The 27,609-nt window shown below is 33.4% G+C and overlaps 1 pseudogene; it reads right to left on the bottom strand.

The window, feature by feature from the left end:
* Positions 1 to 5,581: 5,581 nt before the first annotated feature.
* LOC127719293 (ankyrin repeat domain-containing protein 17-like) lies at positions 5,582 to 27,566 on the bottom strand (annotated as a pseudogene).
* Between the last annotated feature and the right edge of the window lie 43 nt (positions 27,567 to 27,609).

Raw genomic sequence — 27,609 nt, 5'->3', positions numbered from 1 at the left:
ATATTAGGCATATTCATGTCTCACTACTTTTAAATAAATCAATTGCTCGATTTTTGACTTTTTCAATATCGTGTGCCGCAACAAATGTGATACACTGATGGACTTTATTTAGGAAAACATACATTTGGTGTAAGCTGGTCAGCTACTATTGGTGCCAACATCCTAGGAATTGTGGCGAATGAATTGGTTATACCATATAAAACTCCTGCATATCTGACAATAAAATGAGCGCAACATTATGATTCCGGAAATACTTTATTGTTGGATTATAAGGTTCAAACATGGATCAAACAGCAGTAAGCACATTAAATCGTTTCATTTTATTTTCGTAAAAAATGTTTTGGTATTAATCCTGTTTTTGCAGCATACACAATATCTTAGTGATCTTGTCAAAACATTTACTAAATTTTATCATCGGTACAAGGACATCATTCGTTAATATAAATCAACATGCAGACATCTTATACGTTCAGGTATTTCACATCCAATATTTTATGGTCATATTCTTTACAAAGCACAAAAATGTCGACATTCACCTCAAAAGCTAACTAAACCTTTAAAGAGACTTATTCAGAAAGGATATAGTTACGATACTGTTGTCAGGTCATTAAGGATTGCGTATTTTGGTTTTAAAATTGATTCACTCATAAGGTCTTTGCATCGGAAATAAACACATTTATTCTAAAACCAGTTGTAGGCATGATACGAGGTATTGGGGGAGGATTGAGATCTCTTAAAAACATGTTTAACCCCGCCGCTTTTTTGCGCCTGTCCCAAGTCAGGAGCCTCTGGCACTTGTTAGTCTTGTATAATTTTTAATTTTAGTTTCTTGTGTATAATTTGGAGTTTAGTATGACGTCCATTATCACTGAACTTGTATACATATTTGTTAAGGGGCCAGCTGAAGAACGACTCCGGGTGCGGGAGTTTCTCGCTGCATTGAAGACTCATTGGTGGCTTTCGGCTGTTGTCTGCTCTATGGTCGGGTTGTTGTCTCTTTGACACTTTCCCCATTTCCATTCTCAATTTTATGTTCTTCTCATATATTTTATGATGGTATGATACGAAACCCCTAATGGGAGGGATTGTACTTGATTTTCATAAGATGAAGACATCATCTTTCAATCAGTTTAATTGAGGTCTGGAGCTGGCATGTCAGTAACTGCTAGTAGTCCTTTGTTAATTTATGTTTCATTGTCATTTTGCTTAGTTTCTTTTGTTACCTATTCTGACATCGGACTCGGACTTCTTTTAAACTGTGTTTTACTATGCGTGTTGCTGTGTATTTCTAGAGGTATAGGGGGAGGGTTGAGATCTCACAAAACATGTTTAACCCCGCCGCATCTTTGTGCCTGTCCCAAGTCAGGAGCCTCTGGCCTTTGTTAGTCTTGTATGTTTTTTTAATTTATGTTCATTTATATGTTTTGGAGTTTAGTGTGACGTCCATTTTTACTGAACTAGTATACAATTTTATTTAGGGGCCAGCTGAGGACCACCTCCGGGTGCGGGATTTTCATGCTGCGTTGAAGACCCATTGGTGGACTTCGGCTATTGTCTGCTCTTTGGTCGTGTTGTTGTCTCTTTAACATATTCCCCATTTCAATTCTCAATTTTACTTAACTGCGAACTAGATCTATTATTCCTCAACTATTTCATAGATCATTCTAACATTATAACTTTCTATATGTATAACTTACTTTGGCCCAAAGTCAACGTGGTTCACAACATAACCTGCTCTACACAATCCGTTTATCATGACGGCTAGTGATAAAAATGCCATAGCAAGGGATCTGTTTTCACATGAAGAAAATCAAGTAGCTACCAAGAATATCCCGGATCCCGAAAAAGCTAAGTGTAAGAAAGAAATCTACATATTGGCAACTGATCAAGTTCAAGATACTTTCTGCAGTTCTCTAAGAAATATGTTTTATTAAAATATTAAGCTTTCACTTTTTATCTATGTTCAGCAAAACCACTGATAAATATTGCAAAGCAAAAGTGATTATGTTGAAATCTCAGTCGCTACAAAAAGTTTATTTTTAATTGTCAATAAATGAGCAATACTTGTATTGCTACGAAATGGATATTTGAATATAACTCAATCAGCATTTATATTTCAAGAACTAAGTAATGATTATCGTGCCATACTGACTTTTTAATTGTATTATTGAATAGCAATAAAATATTTTATAATGATAGCATATGTATACATGGTAAATAATTATTCTAAAAATGTAAACTATTGCAATATTTGCAATACCATCCTAGTTTTAATTGCTATTTTCAATATGATACACACAATACTAAATGGCTTTATTATTTGAATAGACCTATCCAGTGTATAGCATCATAGGACGTTCATATTTGCCGTAGATGTTATAATTACAGACAGATTTTTCTAAAAAGTAGAAATATATTTTCGTAGACACTGCCCTGACCGTAAGGATTTCAATATTTCTATTCAACCAGTTAAAGCACTTCTTTGTCACTGTCACGATACTAGTTATATTTTGAGAAATATTCATTCTAAGAAAATAAAATTAATATTGTTCTACATTTAAAAAAGAGGCAAAAGATACCAAATGGACATTCAAGCTCATAAGTCAAAAGTAAACTGACAACGCCATGGCTATAACAGAAATAGAACAAAACACATTATAGCAAATTAAAGACTGAGCAACACGAACCCCACAAAAAACTGGGGAGGAATTAATATACAATCAACTCGGTAATTAAAAAGTGACCTTAAACAGTACATTCATGTCTGGTCATTTGTTTGTAGTTGTGTTTCTCCCAATACTATTTGATACTTGGTTTTAACAGCGTCTGGATCTAACAACAATGTGTAACAATAAAAGAATAATCGGAGTAAGTCTGATGAGTACTTTTTTTCAAACTAATTGACTGCTTCACATCGGTCAAACATTGTAAAAATAAGCTTAATTATTTTGTTTTGTATTTACCCGATAAATTAACATGTTAGGGCAAAATGTGTCAAACAATCTGAGCAATGCAAAATGAAGTATATATCAATTAAAAAATCAAATTGTCACACTGTGCAAGCAATGGCGACAAAAAGGATCTAGCAAAGCATCCTAACACAAACGTCACCCTTATCTGTTTATTGTCAATTTACCAATGATCTGAAGTAGTCGTCGTGTTGCAGTAGTTGATAGAACCTTTACTACGTACAATATCCGCTATCTGTCCTGAACTAAATCCTGATACAGCCTAGCAAATGTATGGCAAAGCACTAAGCAATCCATTCTGAAATAAAAATACGATTGGATATTGGATAAACAATAGCTTCATACGCCTTTTCCTTGCTGTATAAAGGAAAACGATTTCACCACTCTCTCTGTACACGAAAACAAAAAAATGTGGAAAAGGTTTTTATTCATTAGAGTTATGTATATAGCACACAAAATAAACAAGTCTACTTCGGATTAAGACAACACTAGGCTAAAGCACGCCTCCGTGTACAGGATTTTCTCGCTGCGTTGAATACCCATTGGTGGCCTTGTGCTGTTTTCTGCACTTCGGTAGAATTGTTGTCACTTGACACATTCCCCGTCTCCTTTTTCCTTTCTACTAAACGAGTTCTTAAAGAAATATATTCAGAAACTCCATGGAAATCTGCAAACGTGGAAGATTGAAGTCTAAATAAAAAACAATCGAATTGTTTCATGCTTTACCAATATGCAGTTAATATCGAACTATCTTCATAAATAGGATAAAAAAAACATGGGTCGCTGAGCTGTTTGCAAGGAACATGTGTGTAAAAATGTCAGATTGTGTAAGGCATATACCTTGAATTATGTCTTTTCTTGTGAATGGAATGCTAGAAGACAGTTCTTATGAAATGATGTTAGAAAATAAAACGAAAAAAAAGATCATAGTATGACAAAGTTTGGTAAATTTTCATTTATTCCTTAAAAAAACAAAATTGTCTTAAATATTTCGGCTGATATTATAAAGTTTTATAACTGTGAATCGATAGAAGCAAAGTGTTTGGAGGGTAATATAGATGTAATCATAAGATTAAATTTTCTAGTTTGAATCAACATCAATATCAACAATTTGCAAAGATATAACTGTGTCCTTTCATAATGCGAATTGTTACAAAGGTTTTACCCTAATGCAGTTTGAAACACCTCAAATACTCACAGTCTTGATATTAAACTTGTGAACTGCCTTCAGAAATGCCGGCAAACTTGTTAACAATGTGTAGTTTGTCCAATTGTTACATATATGAGCGGTGGTCAGGCAAGAAGTGCTGGTGATTTTGCCAGTTCTAACCACGGTACTTTGCCTGTCTGAAGATAAGATATCTGTCTTACAAACAAACTCATACGTCTGCATTGTTTACGTTGTGGATAAGCTACGTGACTTTGTGGATCAGTTTGAATTCGTTGACGGTTATGTATAGTATCTATACTTGTAAAATTTATTAAAACACACTCTTAGCAAAGAAAATTTACCTGACAATGTACCTTGATTTACCTGTATATAATAACCATATCTGTTGAATTTTCTGTTTACATTGAAGATAAAACTTATAAGAAACTAAGACTTCAACCCCCTCAGTCAAATTTGATTCGAAATGGTTTTGGGTTTTCCTTTAATGTCATGTTTTATTCATATAACTTGTAATGGTTTTTTTGGGATTAGATCGTTCCTTATGAAAGTAACTCCAGGAAATCGCTCCGAACGTATGAAACTGCTAAAGTGTTAGTTTTCATTTACCAATAATCGGAACTAACTGTGTTGTTCTTATCGATATTTGTTGCTTTACAGTTATGGATCACACTTGATGAATTAACTCTATAAAGACAAAAAGGAGGGTACATAAGAATAGTAAGTTAAAAAAGGCCCCAACCTGACAAATGGCTGTCATTGTTTAATTGGGTCTTAGTCGCTGTATCTTTCACATTGACTCTATGTTTCCTTTTATAAAAAAAGACAATATGTTCTACTAATTTGTTTTGAGTCTAAAAACCGATGTGTTGATATGATCATTAGGCTTCTAAATTCATTAAATAAAAATAATAAACCCACTACCTAACTTATTTCCGCAATCGAGGGCAACACAGGGATTGAATGCTATGCGACTTTCATACAAGTGAGAGGTTAATCTAGCTATAAAACCAGATCTAATCCACCATGTTGTCTATAAGGAAATGCCTGTACCAAGTCAGGAATATGCCAGTTGTTTTCCATTCGTTTGATGTGTTTAAGCTTTTGATTTTGAAACTTGATAAGGACCTTTCCATTTTGAATTTTCTTTGGAGTTCGGTATTTTTGTTACTTATGTTTTCATTATTGAACTCCAATGTTATAATTTATTAACAATGCTAAATTTTGTCAGAAATAAGATAAAACTACTTTACCCTTTTAGACGTGTCATATTCTATGGCGTTGTTTATGTAATCTCTCTCAACCTCACTGATCCAACTGTCCAAGGATGTTCCGAAGGGGTGTCACGTACCACCACGAACCATATAACTACCCAAATGGCAGTAAGACCGCCTAGAGGAAAAGAAAAAAAAACAAGAATGATATAAGACATAGACTTGTCCCTTCAGTACATAACAGGAAGGAGATAGCAAACAAGTTGTCTTAAATGTCTACATATATTAACATTTGCTTTGTTTTCTAGTAACATCCTTACTACATCCTCATGATTTTTCAAACAAGCAATAAATAAGGCAGATGTACCATCATCTGTACACTTATTTATGTCTGCCTTGTTCTCCAGTAACATACATACTATAGTTTTATATCCTCCGTTACAAGACGCAATCAGTGGAGATGCACCTGTTACTTGACACTTATTGATGTCCGCCTTGTTGTCCAGTAACAACTTTACAATATCCTCATGATTAAACTCACAAGCAATCAGCAGTGGAGATGTTTCTGAAACTGTACATACATTAATGTCTGCATTGTTCTCCAGTAAAACCTTGACTATATCTATTGATCCATTTTCACAAGCAATGAACAAGGGAGTTACTCCTTCATCTCTATGCTTATTAATGTGTGCCTTGTTTTGCAGTAAAAGTTTTACTATATCTATATGTCCTGCTTGACAAGCAACCATCAGCGGAGATAATCCTATAGTTATTAGCTTATTAATGTCTGCCTTGTGGTCAAGTAACATATATACTATATCAGTATGTCCGTTTTGACAAGCAACATACAGTGGATGTATTTCACCGTCTGCACATTTATTAATGTCTGCATTGTTGTTTAATAATAGCTTCACTATATCTGTATATCCCTTCTCACAATGGTGAATGGTAAATTGCAGTAAAATTGCATGTTTTAATAGAGATCAGTGGCACATACATTTCTGAGAAGAGCGGTTCAAAAAAGGTCCTAGGATAACTAGAGAAAAAGATATACGATACAAGTCGAAAAAAGTGAGCATTGCGTCCTCTAAAACAATTTTGCCGCAATAAGAGGTGTATGTCCTTACATCTTATGTTCCAAGGTACCGTTGAATTGTCTAGTTGCTTTGTTCTTAGCTCTTTACATTCCTCCTCCATATTTGGACCACCTAGTCGTTTTACAGCCTAGGAAATTGAAAAAATAACACACTGTAAGTTTTTGATAGACAATAAGAACCCAATACATACAGGATAATAATGGACTTGTGAGTGTTTTTGTGTTCAACTGAAATGCGTTTATTTCCTTAAATTAAAACTTTCTGCTGTAAATTAAACAAGATATGCATAAGTTTTTTTTTAATGATGGATATATCAGCTTATTACATGGACTGTGTTGCAAATAAAACATTATGTGTGCTTAAACACTGTCATTGTTTTGACGTCCTGAACAGTACCGACCGAAATGTCTCGAGTAAACAGAGTTATCTATACATTTACAACCAAGGGACTTAATATTTAACATAAGGATACCATTCCAGAAACAGTTAAAGTAGTAAAATTTTACTATGTATTATCAATTCAAATAATCGAAAAAGACTGTATGTTTTGTAAAACAATATTTCTAGGCTCAATAAGCTAGGAGGATATATCAAAGATAAAAATGGGTCTTGATATACTACTACCGGTATTGATACTCTAAACAATGAGTCAGTGCTCCGTAATTAGGGCATTTGGATGTACGGTTATATGCCGATAATATTCGAACGACGTGTCCCTAGTGTCCCATCACAGGTCATCTTTCATAGAAATGAAGGACAAAACAAGTATCATTTCATCGAGGACTGGCGAATTGAGTATCAATGTCTGTACTGTAATATTACAAGTCACGTCAGACAAGACCGTGAATGTGTGAAATATTTTTGTTTTTCGGAAATTGTTTTGTTATAAATAATGCCGTAAGTTTTCTGAATGAAATTGTTACCCATTTTTCAGGTCGGTGCCATTTATTACTGGCTGGTATGAAATTTTTCTCATGTTGATGGCCTTAAGGTTGCCTTTAATTGCTTACATCATGTTCATTTGAACTTTAGTGGATAGTTGTCTCATTGCCAATTACCCTACATCTCCTTGTTTTTATATATCGAAAATTCGTTATATGTCTAGCCACAATGACATAAGAAGAAACAAATGAGACAGTGATCGTATAAATCTTGTTTATAACTATCGCTGTCAATCATGTGAAATCTAGTTTACTAGGCACAGATAGGCTTGTTCGATTTTCTACTATATAGAGACAGGACTTAATTCCAAAACATAAATGAAACAACTAAATTTGTAAATAATGTCATGAATTTTTTTTCTTATTGATATATAAAATCAATGTTATAAAAATGGCATTGTTATCAGAACAATGTTTGAAACATGAACAACAGTATACCACACGTTAGTATAAAGGGTGCACACATAATGAATGTTTACATGCTGACAAAAAAAAAAACGAACACACATGTACTGCACACCCCAGTATATTGCAAGAAAAACATCTGAAAACTGAATAATCAAAGTATCCAGAAAAGAAATTATGCTCAGAAAATCCGTGTAAATATGAACTATTAATTTTCATTTTTTTTCTGTTCGAAGAAATCCCCCAAATTAATTGCAGAAAATTACACCTTAAATTATATGTCCGCTTTATTTTAACATACTATTCTGGTGTCTTTTTATATAAATTATACAAAAAGGCTGATAAGCATATATCTTTAAATATTCAAAACTAATAAAAAGATGCTCTATCAATGTTATTCGGGAAAACTGTTTGTAGTTATGTACATGTTTATTTTTACTCTTAACGATTTTCAAAGTGACACACAAAACAAGTCCTGTTGTATTTGTTACCACTTGTAAAAACATGATCAGTCTTTTACCAGTATTTCATTGAATAGCAATAAAAAGGTATAAAGCTTTTAATTTTAATTTTGGAGGCATCATACCTGTCGGAATAGGACGAAATATCATCAATGTAGCTGAAATATTTGGTAATATATTATTAAATAGTTAAAAACATTGATGAATAACATCTTTCACAGGAGATCACATTGTTCTCATTTTAAGTGAATTTCGTTTAACAAAATACCACGTGTCACTATACAAGTGTAACCAGAAAAGGTTAAAGGAGTTAAGGTCTATACCAATAACATGAAAATATAGGCAGGGACTAAAACGCCGGTGATAATTTATATAATGAGGGCAACTTTAGGTAAGTGTGTGTACCACGTTTCAACGTAATGTTGTCTCTATTTGAACATCACAAATTAAAACACTGGCCACCTAGTATACTGTCCTTAAAAGGATGTTTGACTGTCAAGTAACTTGACCAAATTGGTAAGCTTAAACAAAAAACATTACTTAATCACAACCAAGTATTAGCAGATTGGATACAAAACACCATTACCAATACTGTGTATTAAGAGGGGAAAGATTTTCCATTAATATCTGCTAATTCAACCGCTATCTACAGCTAGTGCAAATAAGTGACAATAATCAATGTTTAAGTCACTTGTTCTACTCTCAAAATACGCTGCATACTTTCAATATACTTTGCAGTAAAAAAAAAAAAATTACGTCGTTTATAATGTTCGAACCAATCTATTTTGTGTTAATGTAATCTTCACCTAAGCTAATACATTATGTTCTCGCCCCGCTAATATCATCCCAAGCAGTAGTAAAGGACACATAATTGATCTTTCCATCTTCAAAATGAGCTAGCTGGTTTCTGTAATATTTGATTCTTGCTAAGTCAGCTGTTGTTGTCGTATCAGTTCTCGGTGGTAAGTGATCGTATCCACCGGTATGTTGAGATAAATTTGTTAGGTTCCTGAATAATGCTACCATTAAAGTAACATCAAACGTCTTAGAAATTGGTGAACCTGTAAATGCAAGTTGTTACTACAAGTTTTCATATTTACAAATCAATATAAACAGGTTTAAACATATCTTAGTACTTCAGTTGATGAATTTGAGATGCTTGATGAATTAAAACCCATTTATAAATTGATTTTAAATGATGACACAAAACAGGATGAAGTGAGATCAATCAGAATGTTTTATACACGAAAGACTCATGTTTTTTTAACTAGATATGAATACAAGGAGATTTGAGGTAAACGTCATAAAAAATAACCAAAATAAATCTTCAGGACCAAAAACCGTTTGCAACAATAGAAAAATGATCGCACACTATGTCAAGCTCTACATTGTCCCCAGGCTTTAAAAACTGTGACTATATAAAACAAAAAACTATCAAAGTTCTGTCATTACAATAAAAAGTCCAAATACCAAAATAAACTAAGGCTACAAATTAAATAAAACCTCAATACATTTTGCAAAAGATACAGAGATTTGGTTTGAATAATTGGCACTAAATATATTGGATGTGCACTGAATGATAATTAAATCTTAGATACATCATATTTTTATTATTCGTTGATAACTTTGATCTAGCTGTCAGTAAATGTGAGTACTCTCAGATCTGTTCGTAAAGCTGTTTTTGTTGTGGGGACGTATTGATACCCTGTGGTTGTTTTTTTTTTTACTTGTTTTTTTCTACTCTGTATCGACCTGATTAGTTCAGCCCTTATTAACAGATTTTTACAGTTTGTTCATATGATGTGTTGTTACATCACTGCATGTACCTGTTCCATTCAGGTGCTTGTAATTCAGTGATTGTCGTTTGTTACTCTATATTATATATGTTTTTTGTTCATTGTTTTGAACATTACGTTAGTTTTGTCGTTTGAATTGTTTTAAATTTGTCATTTCGGGCCTTTTATAGCTGACTATGGAGTATGGATTTTTCTCATTGTTGAAGGACGTACAGTGACCTATAGTTGTTAACTTCTATGTAAAGTTGTGTATTGTGGAGAGTCGTCTCATTGACAATCATACCACATCTTCTTATTTTTATACTGACATCAAACAATCACCTTTGAGACTCCTGACAAAGGACTTGCACATAAATATGGGGTGAAGTTAATCTATATTTTCAAGAATTCAGCACGTCTTTTTTAAATCTCATGATCAATCAATGATCTCACAATGGAACGTGAAATATAAACAAATACAAGACATGCATATAGCTCTTAAGTGAGTGTGCTTTAGCTACAGAAATCAGGGGTACTTGTTAAACAAACAATATCATGATCATACCACATTAAATAATGCTTGCATATACTCATCCGTTTTTACGTAATGAAAAAACTCCTATTTCTTTCTCCTCTTTATTAATGTGATATTCTAATTTTTAGTGATATCATTCAAAGTCCGTTGGCTTCAATTTATCTTATCAAATCAGGAAAAAAAACTAAATTAAAAGTTTTCATAATATTTTTCATCTGTTTTGAAAATATAAACTCAAAATAAAAACAAAAAGATTGCATACAATAGTGAAAGCATATTTTTTTTACACATTTCTGGCATCGGATAGCATTCTTCCATGGTAAGTATTCCATCAGAAGATGACTGCATGTAAAATTTAGACACATGGACGGAACAACGCCTTTGCATTTTAGTTCTAAATGATAACTTTACCAATATCCAATTGATTCTCTGTCCGTTAAAACTGTTTGAATGTTCTTCGTTCGATTAAAATACATTACCAATATAGGAAAAGTCACGTTGCAAGTTTGAGTATTATGGCAGCTGGATTCCTTGTTTTTTAGATGTCAGATAGATGTCTCAGCGAAATATTACAAGACATATATATATTCTTTTATTAGTATCAGAAATATGAAAAATCAAAATAAAACCACAATAAAGTATTTTTTACGTACCATTACTGAGAAACAGTAATTTCCATTGAGCTGCAGAAATGACACGCTTTAATTTCAAGTCTTTCAATTTTGAATATTCCCTTTTAACAGATGCATCTAAGCAAGAAGGATGAAATTCTTTATCGAATAATGCACGTACAGCCCTCGGTGAAATTCCATTCAACAACAATTGCATTCTCAAATAATTTTCTTCTTCCTGTGAGACATGTGTGGTGGCCATTCTGTTTATTTTATTTCTAAGCGCTTGAGGTGATGCTAATTTATCTTATTGCCTACTTATTCCAGGATTTTATGTTTCATGCATAAAGTATGGTTTGTATTGTCTCTTTTGTGATTTTGTAATTTCCAGCATAAAATGATGCTTAAACTTGCTTCACTTGGTTCGACTATTCACTGAACAACAAAACGTTATTCGAGTTGTCCAGTGATATAAGCGGTCAAAGGAATTCCCCACGTTGTCTCGTTAGCCTCATTTTTGTATTTCTTGAAAGGTAGGGTTTCTGTCTGTAATTAAAAAAGTGCTAATATTTTGATTGTCATCCTTGCCCTACTGATATTTAAACATTTAAAAATTCCTTGGATAATCTCGCTTGTTTATTCCATCATTTTCAAATTAATGATTACCTCCCTCGCTGTCTGTTTGTACTACTCCGGTAATCATGGTAATTTTACCCCTAACTGTCGAGTTATTCAAGTAATTATATAGTTTTATACTTTGCTATGCAATATTTAAGAATTCACCTATTTCTAGTGTAGTTTTCGATGCTTCCTGGTTTTTCATTTGCCTTTCTAACTCAAATGTATCTACAGTATTTTTTTAGATATTTTGGATTATCTAGTTCTCCGTAATGTCTGTTTTAAGTCCTAGCTGTATATAAAGAATATAAATGTATTACTTATACAAATAAATGAGTGAAGTATTTGTTTTCTAAACATTAACCAATATCGTTAAGATTTATGAAAGCATCACTTAGTTTTAACCCATAATGAAATATTTGATAATTGTAAATTCTAAAATTTGAACAGTTGATTTTTATACGAGTGAGATTTAAAGCTAGCTACAAAACCAGGTTTAATACGCCTTTTTCTACATAAGGAAATGACTGTTTTTGATTGTGCTATTTGATACATAAAGGATTTTCCGTTTTGAATTTTTGTTGTTTTCTTTTTTCTATTTTCAATCATTTTAGTCATGTCAAAAGTTTTTTTTAAGTACTACAAATTGAATGATTTTACACAATAATCATTTTAAACCTATTGCCATGGTGGCAATGTTTTTTTTTGACAGGTTCATGCATAAAGTCTGCCTTGTATGAATAAAGGAACAAGTAAACAAAAAAGATAACATAGTAGGCTACAACAGAAATGCCGAATGTTTGTTAAAATAAAACGACTTTTAAACGTTACGCAAATGTTGTCAATAAAACAAATCAAACATACATATTCATACATGTACTGATGTTGTCATTTTCAGAGAACTGCAATGTTCGATGTGTCCTGATGTAAAAGAGAGGTGCAAGATGCCAGAGAAACATTCAAACTCATAAGTCGAAAATAAACTGACAACCCGTTGGCTAAAAAGAGAAAAAAAGACCAACAGCAAAACAATAGTACACAAAACACAACATAGAAAACTAAAGACCAAGCAACACGAACCACACCAAAAACTGGCGGTGATCTAAGGTGCTCCGGAAGGGTAAGAAGATCCTGCACCACATGTTGCATCCGTAGGATATGTATGTTATTGCACTCAAATGTCTGCTGTTTGTTTGCCAAGTCGTCCCATGACTTCTTTCTGAATTTGTGAATGCTTAAACACTGAACGGTCGCCTAGAGCTATATGTTGACCAGGACTGCATTATGTATTCTGATCTAATACCAAATGCATTATGTTGAAATAAGCTCATTTCGACAATGAATGTCTCTTTGGTGATGCTCAGATCAACATATCCGAAATCATCAACCACATACAAACGTTGAAATGCTGATGAAACCAAAAAACAGAGTATCACACATATAGTCAAATCGGAAAAATCAGTTCTTTACACGACGGAGATACATTCCTTAATTTGAAATGATTTCACAAATTCAAACAGCCAATTGCAATAAAATAATATGCATATCTACAAGTATTTGAAAGTTTAAAATTAAACAAACGCTGAAAGGTTTATAACACCGAAACAGCCAAAATTTATAATCAAAGTATAGAGCAGAATGTATAGGCAAACGAGATGATTAACATTCGTATTAAGAACAACAACTGTATAATACTATACTGAAAAGGGGATTTGTTTAGAATAACACCTTCATTAAATCTGTATTTCGAAAAAGCTATGATTATTCAGTACAAAATTGAAAACAACACGTTTAATAATTTCATGCGTCCGAAGCGCCTTTCTTGATTTACCTTCATCAGGAACGCTCAAAGCCAAACATGTGAAATCCGAGGATGTATAAGTACCGAAACTATTTAAGAGCTATATGACAAGCCATAAACAAGGGAGATGCTTGATCATCTTTTCATTTATTAATGTCTGCTTTGTTGTCTAGCAACAGCTGAACTATATCCTTATATCCTTTCTGACAAGCAAAAACATGGCTGAACTTCCTTTACCTTTACTATGATTTATGTCAGCCTGGTTATCTAGTAACAGCTTTGCAATTTCGACATGGTTATTAACACAAGCCATTATCAAGGCAGATGAGTCATCTCTCCTTCGCTTATTTATGTCTGCCCTTTTATCCAATAACATCAGTATGACAATTCTGTACTGCTATATGTAAAGGACTCACACCATCATACCTACACAGATTGATATCAACGTCATTATCAAAACACAACTGAATAAATGAAATATCCCCTCCAAGTCCAACACTTGTTGATGTCTGATTGCTTGTCCAGTAACAGTTGTACTATATCTTTCTGGTTCAACTCACAAGCAATAAACATGGGAGATGCTTAATCATCTTTACACTTATTAATGTCTGCTTTATTGTCTAGTAATAGTTGTACTATACCTGTGTGTTCTTCTTGACAAGCCATAAACAAGGGAGTTGCCTGATCATCTTTACACTTATTATTGTCTGCTTTGTCGTCTAGTAACAGTTGTACTATATCTGTATGTGCTTCTTGACAAGCTATAAAGAAAGGAGTTGCTTGGTCATCTTTACAATTATTAATGTCTGACTTGTTGTCTAGTAATAACTGTACTATGTCAGTATGTCCTTCTTGACAAGCCATAAACAAGGGAGATGCATGATCATCTTTACACTTATTAATGTCTGCTTTGTTGTCTAGCAGCAGCTGAACAATATCCTTATATCCTTCATGACATGCAATGTAAAAGGGAGATACTTGATAATCTTTACATTTATTTATATCTGCTTTGTTGTCTTGCAGAAGCTGAACTATATCATAAATATAGGAAGATGTGGTATGAGACAACTCTCCATCCAAGTTAAAATTTATAAAAGTAAACCATTATAGGTCAAGGTACGGCCTTCTACACGGAGCATTGGCTCATACCGAACAGCAAGCTATAAAGGGCCCCAAAAAATTACTAGACTTAGTGTAAAACCATTCAAACGGAAAAACCAACGGTGTTGTCTAGTAATAACTGTACAATATCAGTATGTCTTTCTTGACAAGCCTTAAAAAAGGCAGATGCTTGGAACAGTTTTTCACTTATTAATGTCTGCTTTGTTGTCCAGTAAAAGCTGTACCATATTTTTGTGACCTTCTCGACAAGCAATAAAAAAGGGAGATGCGTTTTCATCGTTGATGTCTGCATTATTGTGTAATAACAGTTGTACTATATCTATATGTCCTGCATGACAAGCCATAAACAAGGGAGATTGTTCTTCATAACAACACTTATTTATATCTGCTTTGTTGTCTAGCAGCAGCTGAACTATATCCGTAAATCCTTTCTGACATGCAATATAAAAGGGAGATACTTGATCATCTTTACATTCATTTATATCTGCTTTGTTGTCTAGCAGGACTGAACTTTACCAGTATGTCCATCTTGAAAAGCCATAAACAAGGGAGGTGCTTGATCATATTTACACTTATTAATGTCTGTTTTGATGTCTAGCATAAGCTAAACTATATACTTATATCCTTCCTGACAAGCAATAAACAATGGAGATTGATCATAACGACTGCACATGTTAATGTCTGCCTTGCTATCTAGTAGCAGTTTTACTATATCTTCCTGGTTAAACTCACAAGCAATAAACAAAGGAGATGTTTGATCATCTTTACACTTATTAATGTCTGCTTTGTTTTCTAGTAACAGTTATACTATATCTTTATGTCCTTCCTGACAGGCAATAAAGAAGGGAGATTGTTCATCATCACAACACTTGTTTATATCTGCTTTGTTGTCTAGCAGTAGCTGAACTATATCCTTATATCCTTCCTGACATGCACTATAAAAAGGAGATACTTGATCATCTCGACATTTATTTATATCTGCTTTGTTGTCTAGCAGAAGCTGAAATATAACAGTATGTCCTTCTTGACAAGCCATAATCAAGGAAGATGCTTGATCATCTTTACACTTATGAATGTCTGCCTTGTTGTCTAGCATAAGCTGAACTATATATCTATGTCCTTCCTGACAAGCAATAAAAAAGGGAGATTGATTGTAACAACGTCTAGCAGCAGCTGAGCTATATCTTTATATCCTTTTGTACACGCTTTAAACAAGGAAGATACTTGACCATCTGTACATTTATCAATGTCTGCTTTTTTGTCAAGTAACAGCTTCACTATATTTTTATATCCTTTTGTACTCGTAATAAACAAGGGAGATACTTGACCAACTTTACATTTATCAATGTCTGCTTTGTGGTATAGTAAGAGTCGTACTGTATCTATATGTCCTTGTTAAAAGCTATAAACAAGGGAGTTACTTCTTCATTGTTATGTTTATTGATATCTGCTATGTTGTTTACCAGCAGCTCAACAATCTCCTTATATCCTTTCTGACAAGCAATAAACAATTGGGATTCCTCAGTATTACAACACTTGTTAATGTCTGCTTTGTTGTCTAGCAGAAGCTATTATTTTACAATTTCTATTAAGATCCCTTTGGTCACATAGCTCGTGAAGTTTAAAAAAAAAACCGGCGTTAAAAACATGCTTTCGTGGACCTGATAAAGTTTTATCAAGGCAAACATTTCATACACATAACATTTATGAAATTTCAGAAATCAATATTCACGAAAAATTTTCTGCCGACAAAAAAAAAGACACCGTTGACAGAGGACACTTACTATTCCACAAAGAATATCACACTTTATCACGTTGCATGTTTAATGTTAATAGATATAAGAAGATGTGGTATGAGTGCCAATAAGACAACTCTCCATCCAAGTCACAATTTATAAAAGTAAGTTTACTTATTTATATTTCTTATGCATCAGTTAAATTGGGACATAATTTCTGTCTGATTTTAAAATATCGGGTGATTTAGTTTTACAAAGACGAAAAGCAATATAAGTGACGTGACAGTTAAATTCATGTTGAATTAAATAAATTGATTTTTCTCAATCTTTATATAAAATATGTCTATTAAGTCAAGGTAAACAGTAAAAAGTCACATTCAAATTTTCAGATTGTCAAAGTGGTGTCACTTTATTCAATACCTTTAGGGATATTAGTCATATTAAGTATGAGCGTTGTTCACCAGCAGAAGGTGTTTCTGTTATACGGTTGGAATGTATATGTTCAATTTTATTCTATTTTACATCAGTACATTCAAATATGCAAAACCTTTTAATTCCTCAAAAGTTATTAATGGTACTTGATGCTATTGTTGATAAGAAGAAAATAGTGAGTCACGAATTATATTTCTATGTTTATATTTAAAAGATAAAGGCCATAAACATTGTTTAACGTTACAGCCTAATATTCAAACATACAAAGGTCATTTTAACTTAATTTTTTAAGTCTTGGATTTTCAAATGGTTTAGCATCGATCATCACTGAAAATACATTTATTGTCAAAATGCGCATCTGCAAGTACAATACCAATCACGGCAAAACGTTCTGAACGGGACATGACATGTTTCCTTAAAATATGTGACCTTCATGGGGACTATAATGATGCAAGGTTCCTCATGGTATTAATAGCTCTTCATTTCCAAAGTACACTTGAGTTGATTTGTGCTATAACTTTTATCTTTGTTTACAAGCCCTCTAGTATCCTACGTATATTGAATGTTGGTTGCTAAACATCAAGTGGCAAATATTTTATGAATGTTCAGGAAAAATCAACAAAAAATACAATAGTTAGGTCCTGAAATAGATGCCATTCGGGATGAAGGTCGGGGAAATTCGGTCTGCCGCCGGAAAATGAGGGTATATTGGAAAGGGACAGACATCTAGCCTTGCAACAGGCGACCTACTTACCCCTCAAAGAGTTGTTGTAAGGGTTCTAACGTGCAGAGAGCGTGGAGCTCTCAAAACGAGGCATCGGATTTAACGTCCCCATTCTGAGCGGACGTGACTGCGTACATCCTACACAGCTATATGGACATAATGACCGACTTTTAAATTCTAATAGAAGTTATGCATACATAGCAGGAGATGCGTACCCTGTCGGGTTCATGTGATTTCCGCAGTTATATTTGTTAATTTGACATGTCCCTTCCTAATCAATTTTTTGAGATTTGAACATCGGTAAAATGCTGTTGTCTTCATTTAGGTACTCTGGTGTACGTTTTTGGAATAACTAACACATTTGCAACAATACCTGGTATGATTGCACCGATTGTGGCAGGAGCACTCACACCAAATGTAAGTAGCCGTCCGATAATTAAATTTTTAGTTTTATTTAGTATAGATATAGGAAAATGTGCTATAATTGTCAATGAGACAACTATCTACCACAGTTCAAACTGTCACATGAATAACGAGAGTAACTCAGTGCTTATATAACAAGGTTTTCCAGTACTCACTTTATTCGAGGTTAAGCCTCAATTTCCTTTCTTATGGTATATACAGGACACAATTAAAGCACATACATAGCCGTAATAATTTAGAAAGAAGATCTCCCATAGTAGATACCTGTTTAAGCATCAATTGAGGTCTCTGTATGTAAGTTATTGGTAATGACATTTTATGTAAAATTATAAAATTAGTAATGATTTTCAAAGAAGCACTCAAAATGTTCTTACTATTCAAACGATACTAAACCTCAATTTGAATTAGTTAGATACACAATATATATAAATGGATATGGTGTTTAAATTCTTGATGCAAAATATCCAAACAAACATGAAAATGTAAAATCAGAGGAACAGCGCATGTAATACTCTTCGTCGTCATAGTCACTACTGCATATTTAATGCGATAGCCAGAACCCTGTTGAGCGAATGATTTGCTGAATGTCGATCAAGCTACATATGTACATAGTTAGTCATGATTCGGAAAAAAGATGTTTCGTCTGATGCAACAAGCTTCCATCTGCAACCGATACATTTATAGCAATAACTTTCAAGAAACTTTTGAAACTGATAAGATCAGATAATTAGATTAGAGCAATCTCTTTGTTTGTAAGCATTGTCTAATAGGATATAACAAACAATCAATCAATTATTAAAACAATAAAACATAAAATAAAAATTCACATAGCGCTGTTTGAGCTGACACATTATGTGTATTTTTTTCTAGGTTATGATAAGTAACAAAGATATTTTAATTCTAAAATTTAATCTTTTGTTATAACTTTATTTAAAAATTATAGATACCGATTTTCGGGCGTTTTTTAAAATGCACGATAATCGCCGAAGGAGGGATTAACAAACCAGTTTATGTTCATTTTTGACAGTGGATTTTGCAAACTGCAATATTAGAACATTTAAATTATTTATGAAATGAAAACCTCTCAACTACAACTCAATCAAACAATAATCAGCTAAATGATAGCCGAACTGTACATGGTTCATAAGTGTTTCTCGTTTCTCGTTTTTTATATAGATTAGACCGTTGGTTTTCCCGTTTGAATGGTTTTACACTAGTAATTTTTTGGGGCCCTTTATAGCTCACTGTTCGGTGTGAGCCAAGGCTCCGTGTTGAAGACCGTACTGTGACCTATAATGGTTTACTTTTATAAATTTTTACTTGGATGGAGAGTTGTCTCATTGACACTCATACCACATCTTCTTATATCTATGGGTTGTATTTTATGTTTTACAGTTAGATGAACCTTTGAAATTGAATAGATTCGTTGAAGATTCCACTTTTTGGGGCTAGGTGATTAAGCATCATCATATTTTGTACCTGTTCCTGTATATATTGTGTAGTTCTCTTTGGGTGTTTTATTTCAATTACGCAGGGGAAGTAATTTCCAGTAATTTCTTTATATTAATAGGATATAATCAAGAATAAATACATTTAAATGCTATAATGAACAAGTGCTTAGCGTTTTAATGATATGTATAATTCTTATACGACTTATTTAAGTAAATATAACAAATATTATGTATTTTTAAGGATACCTCAGAAGAATGGCGAAATGTATTTTACGTATGTGCTGCATTTTGTATACTTGGAACGTTAGTGTTTGGAGGTTGAGCTCGTGGTGAAGTACAGGAATGGGCCAAAGACAAAAGTGAAAATTAAACAATTGACCAATAAAAGTATAACTATAAATGAATTCCGAGTATTCCATTGACCTGCAATATGTAAAAAAGAAATATTATATGCTGTTCTAATTTTGTTGTGTCCTAAAATGTAATTTGATTCCTGTGTAATATATGTTTGTAAATATTTACATGTACATGGATATGAAAGAAACAGTCCATTCTTTTGAAAATATATAACATCTTACTTTTATTTGTCAACCCTTTTTCAAAAATTACAATGCATTTGTTGTGTAACGTAAATGAGTGCACATGATGCAAAATTCCGAAAAAACAAAACAAAGTCTGTAACACGACGTAATAGAAAATAGCATCACTACTTAATGAAGAGATTTCAAGCGAATGAAATACTCACCGTGAAGATGCCAAACAGACCGAGATTAAATAAGATAATTTTTTGTCGAAAAATAAGATAAATTGAAACGATGTCTGTATTGAAAGAGAGGCAAAAGATACAAAACGGACATTTAAACTCATTAGTCGAAAATAAACTGACAGCGCCATGGCAAGCAAAAATAGGATCAACAGAAAAATTACAGTACACAAAAAAAAAAACACAATATAGAATTCTTAAGATTGCGATAAAAAACGAACCCCGCCGACAAAATGTTGGTGATTAAAACTGTAAATTGCAAAAACTCTTAAATACAGCCTTCCTTGTTTGCTGTGGTTTGATTTACTAAATGAACGAATGGAAATATTTAAGGAATAATTGTAATATTTTGTCTGTCTATAAAGAAATAACCACACAAATGTGTTGCACACTGAATAAACCGCGTAGCGGATTATGTAAAGTGTGCACCACATTTTTGATGTTATTTCGAATAGACTGATAAAATATTACAGTAATTCCTTATAATTAAATTTTAAATTCAAATTTTCCGAGTAAATCATGAAAATACGTTGTTAACGTCACGGTCACATGGCAAAATAGTGTCTATGAGCTGATAGCTGTCAGCCAATCAGAAGACGCGTTTCATCCAATTTTGAATTATGAAATGATATTCGGAATCAATTTAAAGTAATTCTACACAAATTTTCAAACTTATATTTCTCTCAGTCTATGTTATTGCAACTTTCAGTCTTTTCGGTTTAGGAGTGACGGTAGATATCAAAGGGTTATTCAAACTCATAATTCGAAGACAAACTGCAACGACAGAGCAAAACACAAAAAATGACAAAAACTCAAACAACAGTCAACAAAACACTGCATGAAATCTTCGTCAAAATATTATTTTTTTAGCCAAAATAAAAGAGAACCCATTACTATGGCATTAACGGTAACATACTTGTCTTATTTTTTCATGTTTATCAATTGCTATCAACAACAACATTTCAAGAAAATGCGAGACTATGCATGCAGCGACTTTGTTGGTTGCTACAGTGCTACAGGGAATTGCTTTTAATATACAGTCCGCCAAAAGTTAAGCACCACCTAAATATAACTGTCAATATTTTTTTAACTATTGCGAAAAAAATATTTATGTTTGGTGTTATGAATTGCCTATAGCATACACTAAGAAAATTAATTTCGACCAAAAAAATTAAACTCCGATATACCCGCCAAGCAACCTTTTATTAAAGGTCATCTGCACTTTTACAAATACACTGTTTCGATGCCTTTAAATCATCTTCCTACTGTCCCGCGTACAGGTGAAAGTTGACCTTCACCAAGTCACTGTGAAATATGGCAAGCGGTAAGTTATCTGTGACTGAACGTTGACAAGCAATTGACATGTCAAATGCCGGTAGGAGCACTAGGAGCATTGATAACCATTTCAATGTTAATCGCACCGCCATTGTCAGATTTTTACAACGTCATATTGACACAGGAACTGTTAATGATAGACCAAGGTCCGGAAGACCCCGTTTAACTACCTATCGTGATGACAGACTACTTATTGGTCGTGCTAAAGCCAACCCATTTACTCCTGTCCCATAACTTAGACACCACTGGCCTCCAGGTGGTCGTGTTAGTGTTCGAACATTGGTCCGTCGACTTCATAGAGGCTACCTAAGAGCACGTCGTGTTGTCAAAAGACGTGCCCGAACAGCCAGGCACCGTATAATCAGGTTTCAAAGGGCAAATGACCATCGACGATGGAACATGAGAACCTGGCAAAATATTCATTGGTCAGGTGAGAGTTGGTTTCTGTAACGACCAATAGACGGCAGAATACGAGTTTGGCGGGGAAATAAAACTGCCTATCCCCAAAACAACAATTGCCCTACGACAGTAATCGTTGATGGTGGTGTTACAGTATGGGGTTTCTTCTCATACTGTTGTAAGCTGGGTATGCATATTTCGCAGGGTAACATGAACAGACAGACATACAGGGATTTGGTGCTTAGAAACATTGTAGTCCCTCATTTTGAGAATCCCCAACTTGCGTCAAGACCCTCGTACATGGACGACAACGCTAGATCACACAGAGCAAGGGTTGTAACCGATTACAAAGATCAAAAAGCCATTGACACTATCTTTTGGCCTTCCATGTCTCCAGACCTGAACCCTATCGAACATGTCTGGGATGCCATTGGCAGAAATCTCAATCGCAGAGATCCACCTTTGCAAAATCTTGGCGATTTACGAGGGGCAATTGTTGATGAATGGAATAAATTTGCTCAGCTAAAGTTCAGAAGGCTTGTACAGAGTATGAGACGCCGTGTCATAGAACTGTACCGGAAGAGAGGTGGTTACACATCCTATTGACTTAAATATTGACATTAAATTTGCCGAACATACCAAAGATTATTTGTAGAGACTTTTAACTATTTTGGGTGATTAATTGTTGTTAAAAAAATAAAATCAAAGTAAAACTTCTGATTTGTGTAATTTTCACTATTTCTATGAACGCAAAATTCAAATGCATAGAACCTGCATCAGTGACCAAACTTAAGTTTATGGTTTGTTTATTGCATATGTTAGCAAAATTGCTACATGAATATTTTCTCTTTTTCGAGGATTAACTGGTTTTTTTAAATGAACAAAATTTCGATGCAACAAAGATAGGTGGTGCTTAACTATTGGCGGACTGTATATATAAGTTTTATCCGTTGTTTGAAACTAAAGCTTTGTTTGTTATTTGACTAAAGCCAACAAGCACACAAACACAACAATAAACTAAATATGCATACAGTTTGATGCTGTGAAACGGAATCCTTTTGACAATCAAAACCATTTTGTTTAGAAGTTGTATCTTGCAAACTACAAATAAGTCTTAAATTTTGTTAACCATGAAACATTAGGGTACAACTAAGTTTACTTAAAACATTATTACCCTTTCGTTTTCTCTTCTGTGATCGATTGTGATATCACTGAATGAGACTTCTTACTCATTTCTTAAGCAATATCACGGGTGCTACTAGTGTGACAAGATCTGCATACTCTTCTGAAGCACACACCATATGTTGCGGTCCTTATACATCCTTATACATCCTTGGCTTTCAAATATTTGGCTTTGAGCGTTCCTGATGAAGGTAAATCCAGAAAAGCGCTTCGAACGCATGAAATTTATAACGTGTTGTTTTCAATTTTTTTATTTTTTTGATGAGGTATCTGTTATATATTCTTGACCTTTTTATGCATTGGTTGTTCACTTGTTTGTGTTTTCGTCTTATTTCGTTTTCTGCCTTCATGTTGTCAGTGTCTCTTCGCCTTTTAACGTACTCTTGGTATCTGGCACTTTTTGGTTTCAGTGACGGTCGTTTTGTAGAGCTCGTTCCATGGAATTTTCATTGTATTCATATACACAAATTATAGGACATTTTGTAAGAACTTATTACACACATTAGCTTCCTCACACTATTATATTGTGTTTATCAAGGTATAATATCACTGAATTTACAGTAAAATATAAGATGAAGGTTGCAATGGGAAACTAGACATGTTATTAAAATTTGATATGGTATGGATTGTACCAAGTTGCAAATGTTTAAGATTGAATTTTAGCCTTGACTCGCTCGGAATCTCCCAATGTGTTCTCTAGAAAGGATAGTCGCTCATTGTTAAGGCTAAACAACAGTCTAAAGCTAACTTACGACATTTGGTCTCTGACTGAAAAAAAAAGTTGTCCCGAATGCTACCATACCACATCTTCTATTTATTCACTGGTTACACAGAGTAAACAGAGATTAAGGTTGACATGTTTGATTGCTCATCATTTGCAATTGCTTTTCAATTAGTACCAGTTTTGCTACCGATATAGAGAATTTGCTGCAAAAATAATCACCGAGATCAGGTTTCTATTAATTTAAAATTCGAGAATTTATTTATGTCCGGCTTGAGCAAGGGAACATAAAAAGATACACTCTGGAATATTTTGGACATAATTGCATAAAAATGAAATTCAAGTATGAAAAACACAAATTTCCCTTTGCTTCGCTTCATGTCGACATTTACATGTAGCCCTCAAAGGAACAGTAGAAGTTCCTAAATTGTATTTGCCTGCTCGAACTCGGTCTTCAACGAATAAGTTGAAATAAAACTTTAGTCAGCTAGCAAACGGAATGTCGAGAAGTATAAACAAATGAAGATTCCTGCTCCTGCTCTGTTGGCATTGATAAAGAAGGAAAAGGAAGCATATTTGTATCTAATTGAATTAAGACGACGATTATTGATAGTTTGAAGGCTCATAAAAAGCACAATTTTTACTTCATGAAAGTGAAACTAATTTATGCCATTCTCGAAATGAGAAAGATTAGAACTCGTCGACAATATTAGCAAATGCGTATGCTTTCAAAGAGGGGTAAGCGCTGTTATGTAATATAAAAAGTAGGTAGATAAAAACGATAGAATAAATAAATCTTAGACCTACGAACAGCAAATGATACCATAGCTAAGAAAGATGAAACAATAAACACCAGTCAACAAAGGTAAGATTTAACCGGAATATAGAACATCAGGAAACATGTTTTACAACAAACAACCATAATGATGGTATGAAGGATCAATAATGCATACAACCTTCACTAGAAAGTGAAATTACGAAAATACCGAACTCCAAGGAAAATGCAAAACTAAAAGTCAATTACTCAAACAAATCAAACGAAATAAAGAAAAGCATTTTGAAAGAGCGCACTACTTTTATTTCTTTAGGTTTATTCATATGCTTACCGTGAAATTCTACATCATCTTTTGGTTTATTTGTATCATTATATATAACAAAGTTATCCAAGATTCAATATGTTGCTTAGTAAACAATGATATATTTAGTATTGTACGGTCCCTGAATGTTTTATGATATATGTATATACATGTTTATAAACAAGTCTAAATTGAAAACTACGTTCAAACCTATGACTGCTTGGATAAAAACCGCAATTTTTATACGTGTGCATGCAAAACAAATTTCTTGATAGAGGGGTCTAAATACAGCACAAACAACATTCTCCAAAAGACCAAAAAAGTGAAAAAGTATATTTTAACAAAACGCATTTGACTAACAGGTCGAACAACAGATGTTCTTAAACCCTGCTGACTGCCATTGGCGATTGCCAAATAAACGGATCACAAGATGTTACAAAATGAATCTTTTAAGATTATTAATTTAATATCAAACAGAAAACAATAAACTTGCGGAAAGGATGATATACCGCTAACAAAAGGTGCAAAAATTAGAACACCATATCCGGATTTTGACAATTAACGTGTATTCAGTGATGTTAGGGATCGAAATGTTATTTGAAAGGCCATATAATTTACCTCAATTTAGGATAGACTCTTGAATTTTGAAGAGTCGAAATATTAGAAATGGGATGAACAGATCATATAAACCCAAAGGAAAATATAATAAAAGCCCAAACGAAAAAATATAAACAAGTCTAAATTGAAAACAACGTTCAAACCTATGATTGCGTTGGATAAAAACCGAAATTTTTATACGTGTGCATGCAAAACAAAATTTCTTGATAGAGGGGTCTAAGTACAGCACAAACAACATTCTCCAAAAGACCAAAAAAAGTGAAAAAGTATATTTTAACAAAACGCATTTGAGTAACAGGTCGAACAACAGATGTTCTTAAACCCTGCTTGGCGATTGCCAAATAAACGGATCACAAGATGTTACAAAATGGATCTTTTAAAATTATTAATTTAATACTAAACAGAAAACAATAAACTTGCGGAAAAGATGGTATATCGCTAACAAAAGGTGCAAAAATTAGTACACCATATCCGGATTTCGACAATTAATGTCTCTTCAGTGATGTTAGGGATCGAAACGGTATTTGAAAGGCCATATGATTTACCTCAATTTAGGATAGACTCTTGAATTTTGAAGAGTCGAAATATTAGAAATAGGATGAACGGATCATATAAACCCGAAGGAAAATATAATACAAGCCCAAACAAAAAAATATAAACAAGTCTAAATTGAAAACAACGTTCAAACCTATGATTGCGTTGGATAAAAACCGCAATTTTTATACGTGTGCATGCAAAACAAAATTTCTTGATTTTTATAATTTCTATAACGCAGGAATTCTATTATTTTATTCTTTTTTTTTTCTTTTTAAAATAATCGGTGCTGTATAGTATGATAACAAAAAGTCAAGGTTTGAGATTTTTATTTTTTTGTATAATTTCATAAGCGACTCGACTGTAAATTATCTCAGTTTGAGAGGAAAATTCACAAATAAGGGTCACTAAATCATTGTTACCTTTTTCTCGAGCAATACGTAGGGTTGAGAAAAGAGATACATCATCAATGGCACATTCTGTTCCCTTTTCCAACAATATTTTGACGATATCTATATGTCCTTCTTGACAAGCTGCAAAAATAGGGGATGCACCATTTCGGGTACGTTTATTTATGTTTGCCTTGTTTTCCAACAATAGCTTTACCATAACTTTATATCCATTGTGACATGCCATATACAATGGAGATGAATCATCATTCCTACACTTATTGATGTCTGCATTGTGTTCTAGTAATAGCCTAACTATGTCTGGATAATTATTCTGACTTGCAATAAACAGGGGGGACGACCCAGTATCGGTACACTTATTAACACGTGCCTTGTTGTCCAACAGTAGCCTTACAATATCTATATATCCTTTCTTACAAGTAATAAACAAGGGCGATGTTTCATTATCCCTACACTTATTTATATCTGCTGTGTTGGCAAGTAACAGCTTTACAATCTCTATGTGTCCTTCAAGACATGCAATGCATAGGGGAGATGTTTCATCATTCCTACAATTATTGATGTTTGCCTTGTTTTCCAATAACAGCTTTACTATATCTATATAGCCATCCTGACAAGCATTGAACAGAGGGGATGCTCCCGTATCTACACACTTATTGAGATCTGCGTTGTTGTCCAATAATAGCTGAACCATTTCTGTACATCCTTTCTGACAAGCAATTAATAGAGGTGATGCTTCATTATTCATACACTTGTCAATGTCTGCATTATTTTCAAGTAACAGCTTAACTATATCCATATGGTTATTCTGACAAGCAATAAAAAGGGGTGAAGCATCATAGTCCATGCACTTATTAATGTCAGCATTGTTGTCTATTAATAGCGATACGATATCTACATAATTGTTCTGACAAGCAATATACAAAGGTGATATTCTATTATTAATACACTTCTCAATGTCTGCATTGTTGTCCAGTAATAGCTGTACTATAGCTGTATTTCCATGTTCACAAGCAGAACATAGGGGGGATACTTCATCATTCATACCTTTATTTATGTCTGCTTTGTTTTCCAGTAATAGCTTTACT

This window comes from Mytilus californianus, unplaced genomic scaffold (assembly GCF_021869535.1).
Source record: "Mytilus californianus isolate M0D057914Y unplaced genomic scaffold, xbMytCali1.0.p SCAF_11, whole genome shotgun sequence".
NCBI classification, from domain to species: Eukaryota; Metazoa; Mollusca; class Bivalvia; order Mytilida; family Mytilidae; genus Mytilus; species Mytilus californianus.
Note: the sequence above shows the minus strand (reverse complement) of the source record. Positions and strands in the feature narration are given on the sequence as shown.